At 41.1% G+C, this 8,966-nt stretch overlaps 1 pseudogene; it reads left to right on the forward strand.

Moving 5' to 3' along the window:
- The first annotated feature begins 7,006 nt into the window (after positions 1–7,006).
- Positions 7,007–8,324, forward strand: LOC122890921 (annotated as a pseudogene).
- The last annotated feature ends 642 nt before the right edge of the window (positions 8,325–8,966 follow it).

Raw genomic sequence — 8,966 nt, forward strand, 5'->3', positions numbered from 1 at the left:
GCTCCCTGCTGCTTCTGGCATGCCTTGGTGCAGACTGAGAAGCAGAGCCACAGGTGCTGTGTACTGGAATGGTAAGTGCAAGGGAGATGTGGTGGGGGCAACAGTGTGTGGGCATCCAGAGGCAACTAGGGCCCATGAAAGTCATGAAAAGGCCCTGTGGGCACTTAGAGCTTCATACACAAAGACATAACAAATAAGTGGTTCTTATCAATTTAGGATATTCAAATTCATAAACAAGTTCATATTTTTTTCTACTTTCCATGAGAATCTCCTCTACTTACTTGGCTCCAACTAACACAGCAACAATGACTCCCAGTGACTCATTTCTGCTAAATCCTTGTTCCATGTTTCTAACTGCTTAAAGAGCATCTCCACCTGGAAAAGAGCCTCTCAAACTTAACACTGCTTAAATTCTCTTCTCACAAAAATCCACTTCTTTTCCTGCCCTTCCTAACTCAATCAAAGGCACCACTATCCATCTTATTAAGTTCAGTTAGAAACTTTGAAGTCATCTAGAATCTTCATTCTCTTGTACCCTACAGATCCAGACAACTCCTGATGTCCTATCTCCTAAATATTTTTTAATCTACCCCTCCTCTCCAGCTCCTCTACCACTGTGATTTTTCTATGACATTATCATTTGTCACCTAAATTATTGCAACATCCTCCTAATTGCTCCCCCACCTTCATTTTCTCCTTCTCATCAGTCTATTCCTAACACTGCTACCAAAAAGATCATTTGAAAACCTTCATTTGATTACATAATTCTAATCTACCTATCCAGCTTCATCTTGTTTCTCTGCATTCCTCCAAGTCAAAGTTCTCAGTTGCAAATAACTCTAGATGACTTAAACCAACTCTGGATGACTTAAGAAGTCATAATAACTAACTTAATAACTAACTGAGTGATTATTAGGAAGCCCACAGGATCTCTGGGAAGGCTGGAAAACCAGGCTCAAAAGATAGATAAGAACAAAGGGAGGCCATGCAGCCAAAACCACAGCCAAAACCATTCTACCAAGCCAGTCCCTGGAGAACAGTTGCCTCTTTCAGCAAATACTAGACACTGTACTGGCTCCCAAGACAGTTTTGGGCCCTAGGGACTGCTGCTGGTTCCTCTGTCACTTTCTCTCCCACAAGCTAGATATTGCTGCCATTGCTACTCCCTGCAGAATAAAATCTCCACCATATTTCTCATTCGCATCACTTGGTCCAGATTCAATATCCTGTGAGTGTGATTGATTGGCTACCATGTGAGGTCACATCACAGGACCATGACTTCCAGAGAAGCCAGAGAACAAGTAGGTGGTTTTCTCAAGCTTGTAAGGGGAGGCGGACTCAGCTTCCCATCAAGCTTCATAAGAAAACAAAAAATGAGTTTATGTCATAGGCAGCTGTTAAAAAATGACAACTGTCAATGAAAATAGATCTTTTCCTGATGAGGAATTTGAGAGGAAAAGTGGAGGGGTTTAGGGGGTAGGGAAGGAAAAAAATGAAACAAGATGGGCTCGGGAGGGAGGCAAACCATTAGAGACTTTTAATCTCACAAAATAAACGGAGGGCTGCGGGGGGTGGGGGGGAGTGGGATATGGAGAGGGTAGTTGGGTTATGGACACTGGGGAGGGTATGTGCTATGGTGAGTGCTGTAAAGTGTGTAAGCCTGATGATTCACAGACCTGTGCCACTGGGGCAAATAATACATTAGAAGTTAATTTAAAAAAAAAAAGAAAATAGATTTTCCGTTTATAAACTACAAAGAACAAAAATAATTTTTCTCTTTAACAGAATTCAGCTGTTCCTACATATATCCACAAATATACTCAGGCACTCTGCAAAGGGAGATGATCCAAAACCACATCAGCACTGAACTTAATATTGATATAGCAAGCTCCAAAGTACATGGTCCATGGAGTGTGCAGTGTTCAACCTACACAACCTGATGGAAACATTCTTTCCTTGAGTGACAAAAAGTTCTAAAGCAGCAAAACCATTAGTTTCAAGGACAAGAGTACCTTATAGCTAACTTAAAGCTATTTCTCAAAAGGAAAAAGTTACCTGCTAAAGAAAGCATGACTTATTCCAAGTCTCTTGGATTCCTGCTGTGGTGACACAAAGGTCAAGTTTTCCCATAGGTTCCATTCCAGCATCTTGGTATTCACATGTCCACTGAAAGGAGGGCCAAGTGACAGCTTGATTATACTACACCACAGGCTAGCTAGAGAGCCTTCCTGCTCTGGGTTCCTCTCAAAGGTGTTAGCTTTTTGGGTCTCTTGGTAGATAGTTTTAAGCCACACATCCAAATGTGGTGCATATTCTCTCCCAAACCCAAAGAGGCCCCACCAAGTATTGTGCCTCTGATTTAATGAGTATCTCCTTGGGCTTCACTGGAAGAGCTCGTCTAACATGCCCACTGACCACTGGACTTTAGAAAGGACACTGTATGTCAGTCTTTGTGCTTTCATGGGAGTTTTCACTCACCCTGCAATAAAATTATATCTTGTTTCCTCCTTCCCTCAGATGTTATAACTGATGTAGCAGAACAGTAGATGTTGAAGGATGGAGAGACTACTAAGATCCCTGGGGACTAAATTGTGCCACAGAATCAGAGTAGTTATAATCTTGAGGCAACCAGAGGAAAGCTGATGCTTTCTGATGTCAGCTTGCTGGAATCCAGGGGTAAGCATTAGATGGCTTAATAACTGTGTAACAGGTGTGAAGGACTACATTATCCAGAAAAGAGGCATCACCAGTAACAACAACCATAATTGAAGCCGACATGTACATAATCTTGCACTATGCCCTCTGCTTTTCTTCAAAACCCATCCACATTCTATGCAGGCCAGATAGACAAAGTGAAGGGATATGCTCATGTTAAATTTCCCCCAGGATGCAGTTTTACCTCTGACTTACTATTTACTACTGCTATTTTATTTTTCATTTGAAATTTGTCTGATCTTTCCTATCAAAATAGCCCATGTGAGACCTCTGCCTGATGTTAAGAGTATTTGCTTTGGTGATTTGTTCATGATCTGAGAAGGCAACCTGGGGGTTATTCAGGGTCCAGCTATACCTAACATTGAGCATTTTCAGGTCCAGCTCCATTTTTGTCTGATGCTTATAAGATTCCACTCTGGCTGGTAGCCTACAGTGATGTTATAAGTCACATGTTGGTGTTAGCCCAAAGCCAGTGTCCAGGAATTGTGAACAGCCTTGATCTAATCCTTTCCCTGATCCGCAATTACCCAGTAAATGGGAACAGTACCCTTTAAGGAGATATAGTAGGAAGATTCAGAGTATATCATTTTTGTTGTTGTTTTTAATATCCACCTTCAATAATACCCACTAGTCTCCTCTTTATTCAGGGGCTCTCCATCTACAAATTTACCCAGGCATGGGGTTGGAAGAAGTGGAGTGATCTTTGCCAGGGTGGTCAGGTCAGATCTTTATTCATTAGTTTTTTCTATTATGCAAATAAAGCAGAATATTACTGGACTGCTGACCTATCTCAGATGTGGGGACCTTATGCTCATTAGTTATCCTGAGGAACATTTTGGTGACCATGTCCCTGAGGTAAATAACTTTACTTGGCTTCTGCCATCCTGAGATCCTGCCATTTTCAGGAGCTCCTTTTAAATACAGACTCTCTGGGTGCCTGGGTGGCTCAGGGGCTTAAAGCCTCTGCCTTTGGCTCAGGTCATGATCCCAGGGTCCTGGGATCGAGGCCCCCATCAGCCTCTCTGCTCAGCGGGGAGCCTGCTTCCCTTCCTCTCTCTCTGCCTGCCTCTCTGCCTACTTGTGATCTCTGTCTGTCAAATAAATAAATAAATAATCTTTTAAAAATAAATAAATCAATAAATAAATAAAGACTCTCCACCAGCACTCCTGGACTATAGGAAACATTTTACTAAGGCACAATTCAAAGTAAATAAAATTATATATTTACTGAGGTCTTAGAGAAGGAAATATTTTCTGGGCTCTCTTGTGAAAGGTAAGTCATTTATTATGAATCCAATACAACTTTTCTTATCTTCTTAAACCTTAGAATTCCTTCCACTATATTATACCAAGAAATTTATGACATCCACATTTAATCCAAAATAGGACATCACTGTGCCTGAGTTTTAGTAGATCAAGTGAGCAATCAATAATAATTCACCCAGTATTTCAAGCTACTCAACTGAATTTGAACTCCCTGGGAATTGCACCACCTTAAGAAATTAGGCTGACTTAAAATTATACTCATCTCTACATGGTTTAGTCCCTTCAAGATTCATGCCCACACATATTCTCCAGACTTTTGCTGATATAAAATTTTTAATCTCACTCTTCTCCCAAATGTGAACCTATATTTTGCTATACTAGGATGTAACTTTGCTTATAGATCCAAAGAAAATAAGTGGTAGATGAGGCAGACATAAGGATAAATGATTTCTCCTTTTAAATTAATCCCTTAGGGGAAAGAGTTATGTGATCTAAGAAGGAACAACCTTATCAATAAATGGAGAAGGAACTTCTTTGGGTGGTATATTTTCTATTGTCACTGTAACAAATTACCAAAATGTATTATCTCACAATTCTGTAAGATAGAAGTCCCACATGAGTTTCACAGAGCTTAAATCAAGGTGTCTGTATTCTCTTCTGGTGACTCTAGGAGAGAATCCATTTTCTTGTCTTTTCCAATTTCTAGAGGCTGCCCCCATTTCTTAGCTTGTGGTCCCCATCCTCCACATTCAAAGTAAGCAATGCTGCATCACTCTCTGATCCTTCTTCCATGGCCCTGTCTCCCTCTGACCACAGCTGGGAAAGGTTCTTCACATTTAATGATTCATGTGATTAGACTGAGCCTCTCTGGATAATCTCCACATCTCAAGGTCCTCAGCCAATCTGCAAAATCCATTTTGCTACGTAAAGTAACATATTTGTAGGTTCTGGGATTAAGACGTGGCTGGGAGTATTATTCTATCTACCACAACTAGAAAATGGAACTTACTTGAGGTTGGATGACCTTTCTTTTCCATTCTCTGGATCTCATTCTTTCTCAATGTACATCTTCATTATTAAATAAAAGATCTGGTAAGGTTGCAGATTCAACTAATGTTGTAATTTAGCACAACCCATATCAAATCTGTTTAGTCTACAGTAATCTCAGTACTATCACTGAAGGAGATAAATTATTTTAGCACAATCATAAGAAATTCCCTAAATTTCAGGCTGAGGCTCTTTGGGGGAGGGTAGGTATAAAAGGTATTCTTTTTTCCCAGCTTTTTTTTCTTTCAAGGTATAATTGACAAATAAAAATTACGTATTTAAGGTATACAACTCAACGTTTTGTTATATGTATACACTGTGAAATACACACCACTATCAAGCTAATTACCATATCATCACCTTAAAGGGTATTCTTTTTTAAAAAACATTTTTTATTAACACATAATGTATTATTTGCTTCAGGGGTCCAGGTCTGTGATTCATCAGTCTTACACAATTCACAACCCTCACCATAGCACATACCCTCCCCAATGTCCATCACCCAGCTACCCTGTCCCTCCCACACCCCTCCACTCCAGCAACCCCTGTTTGTTTCCTGAGATTAAAAGTCTCTTATGGTTTTTATTCCTCTCTGATTTCATCTTGTTTTATTTTTTCCTCTTTTCTAAGCTAGTAATTAAGGAGCTTGAACTTCATGTTCTCTTTCTTGAAGCCATTCAGGGCCACTAGAAGTGGCTATTTTTGGCTATTGCATTTCTCATGCCCATCATCCTGGTCTATGGCCTTTAATGCACACTTTATTACCCATTAATATAAACCATAACTGAGTTATTTCTTCGTTCTATTTCATGTGCTACAGCTTGCCATCCCTTAAATTTTGCTTAGTCCAACAAGATTCAAATTCCCCTGCACTAATCTCCTTGACAGTTTGTAGCCACTCCTTGTACTAATAGCTGGGATGCTTGGTTGTAAGCCACAGAAAGCAATTCTGAGCTCTGCCAAAAATTAAAATGTATGAAGAGATAAGAGGTTGCCCCCAGGATGGCTGAAGAGGCTTGAGAGCAAACTCAGTAAACTAGTAAGAACAAAGAGCGCCAAAGCAGCCAGAGTCACAGCTAGAATTACCCCCAGAGGTCCAGTCTGATAATAAAGATAATGGTACAGCAGTCAGGACCAGCACTGGTCTATGCTGCCACTGATATTCTTAGCACCACAATAATTCTACCTAAAAAGAATTCTTTCTTTCCTAGTTTCTTTGCTTCATAAATCAAGATCCCAAGTCCTGAGGAGAGACATTTGACTAACCAAAATGGGACATTACTGTGTCCCAGTTTCCTGGAAGAAAAAAAAACAAGAAAGGATTTGGCTTCTTTGGATCAATGCAGTAATGGATTCATACTTATTGGTCATTTTGTAAATGGGTTCCTTTTTTTTAACATTTTTTTAAGATTTTATTTATTTATTTGTCAGAGAGAGATCACAAGTAGGCAGAGAGGCAGGCAGAGAGAGAGAGAGGAGGAAGCAGGCTCCCTGCTGAGCAGAGAGCCCGATGCGGGACTCGATCCCCGGACGCGAGATCATGACCTGAGCTGAAGGCAGCGGCTTAACCCACTGAGCCACCCAGGTGCCCCTGTAAATGGGTTCTTATCCCATTGTACTATATCTGTTCATCTTCTGCACTGTACTAACACTGAAAGATAGGTACCATGTCTTAACTTGGTGTCTCCAAAAGCAACCACAGTATCTGGCACACAATAGGCTCTCAATAAATAAAATATTTAAAAAGGGAAATTAATTCCAGGATTTTCTTTTGATCTTTTTGAAAAAGAACTGACTGGGGAAATAAGGAATCAAGGATGGAGGGTGTGCCTTTTTCGCAACGGGTTTGCCGCCAGAACACAGGTGTCGTGAAAACCACCTAAACCAGAATGGGGAAGGAAAAGACTCATATCAACATTGTTGTCATTGGACACATAGATTCGGGCAAGTCTACCACTACTGGTCATCTGATCTACAAATGTGGTGGGATCGACAAAAGAACTATCTGGGAAAAGGCTCCTTCAAGTATGTCTGGGTCTTGGATAAACTGAAAGCTGAACGTGAACGTGGTATCACCATTGATATCTCCCTGTGGAAATTTGAGACCAGCAAATATTATGTGACCATCGTTGATGCTCCAGGACACAGACTTTATCAAAAACCTGATTACAGGCACATCCCAGGTTGACTATGCTGTCCTGATGGTTGCTGCTGGTGTTGGTGAATTTGAAGCAGGTATCTCCAAGAACGGGCAGACCCGTGAGCATGCCCTTCTGGCTTACACACTGGGTGTAAAACAACGAATTGTTGGTGTTAACCAAATGGATTCCACTGAGCCACCCTACAGCCAGAAGAGATATGAGGAAATCGTTAAGGAAGTCAGCACCTACATTAAGAAAACTGGCTACAACCCCGACACAGTAGCATCTGTGCCAATTTCTGGTTGGAATGGTGACAACATGCTGGAGCCAAGTGCTAACATGCCTTGGTTCAAGGGATGGAAAGTCACCCGTAAAGATGGGAATGCCAGTGGAACCACACTGCTTGAAGCTCTGGATTGCATTCTGCCACCAACTTGTCCAATTGACAAGCCCTTGCATCTGCCTTTCCAGGACGTCTACAAAATTGGTGGTATTGGTACTGTCCCTGTGGGCTGAGTGGAGACTGGTGTTCTTAAACCTGGCATGGTGGTCACCTTTGCTCCAATCAATGTTACAACTGAAGTCAAGTATGTTGAAATGCACCATGAAGCTTTGAGTAAAGCTCTTCCGGGACAATGTGGGCTTCAGTGTCAAGAACATATCTGTCAAAGATGTTCATCGTGGCAATGTGGCTGGTGACAGCAAAAATGACCCACCAATGGAAGCAGCTGGCTTTACAGCTCAGCTGATTATCCTGAACCATCCAGGCCAAATTAGTGCTGGATATGCACCTGTGCTGGATTGTCACACAGCTCACACTGCTTGCAAGTTTGCTGAGCTGAAGGAGAAGATAGATCATTGTTCTGGAAAAAAGCTGGAAGATGGTTCCAAGTTCCTGAAATCTGATGACGCTGCCATTGTTGATATGGTTCCTGGCAAGCCTATGTGTGTTGAGAGCTTCTCTGACTATCCTTCTCTGGACCATTTTGCTGTTCATGACATGAGACAGACAGTTCCTGTGGGTTTCGTCAAAGCAGTGGACAAGAAGGCAGCTGGAGCTGGCAAGGTCACAAAGTCTGCCCAGAAAGCTCAGAAGGCTAAATGAATATTATCCCCAATACCTGCCACCCCAGTCTTAATCAGCAGTGGAAGAATGGTCTCAGAACTGTTTGTGTCAATTGGCCATTTAAGTTTAATAGTAAAAGACTGGTTATGATAACAATGCATCGTAAAACCCTCAGAAGGAAAGGAGAATGTTTTGTGGACCATTTGTTTTTTTTGTGTGTGTGTGGCAGTTTTAAGTTATTAGTTTTTAAAATCAGTACTTTTTAATGGAAACAACTTGACCAAAAATCTGTCACAGAATTTTGAGACCCATTAAAACAAAAGTTTAATGAGAAGAAAAAAAAAAAAAAAGATGGAGGGTGTGGACAGTAATAAGGAAAAGCAAGTCTGTTTGATGGAGATAGGGAGGAGAAAGGGGAATGGGATACGTGTGTGTGTGTGTGTGTGTGTGTGTGTGTGTGTGTAGGTATCATCAGATGAGTGTGTTAGAGATGGAGAGAGGCAGAGACAAAGAGAAAGTAAGAAACTGGAAAAAGCAAATGAGCCCTAGACTCACCCATGATGCTATGTATTAACACACCTCCAAAGCCCAAGTGACCTGGAAAAAAGGTACCCAATCTTAAAAGAAATTAATATGTAAGGAATTAATAACAGCCCATAGCACCCTACATACTTTGGGGGACTTTTTTTGCCCAATATCTTCAATTGAGTTTCCCTAAAACAATGGTTTCC

This window comes from Neovison vison, chromosome 12 (genome assembly GCF_020171115.1).
Source record: "Neovison vison isolate M4711 chromosome 12, ASM_NN_V1, whole genome shotgun sequence".
NCBI lineage: Eukaryota > Metazoa > Chordata > Mammalia > Carnivora > Mustelidae > Neogale > Neogale vison.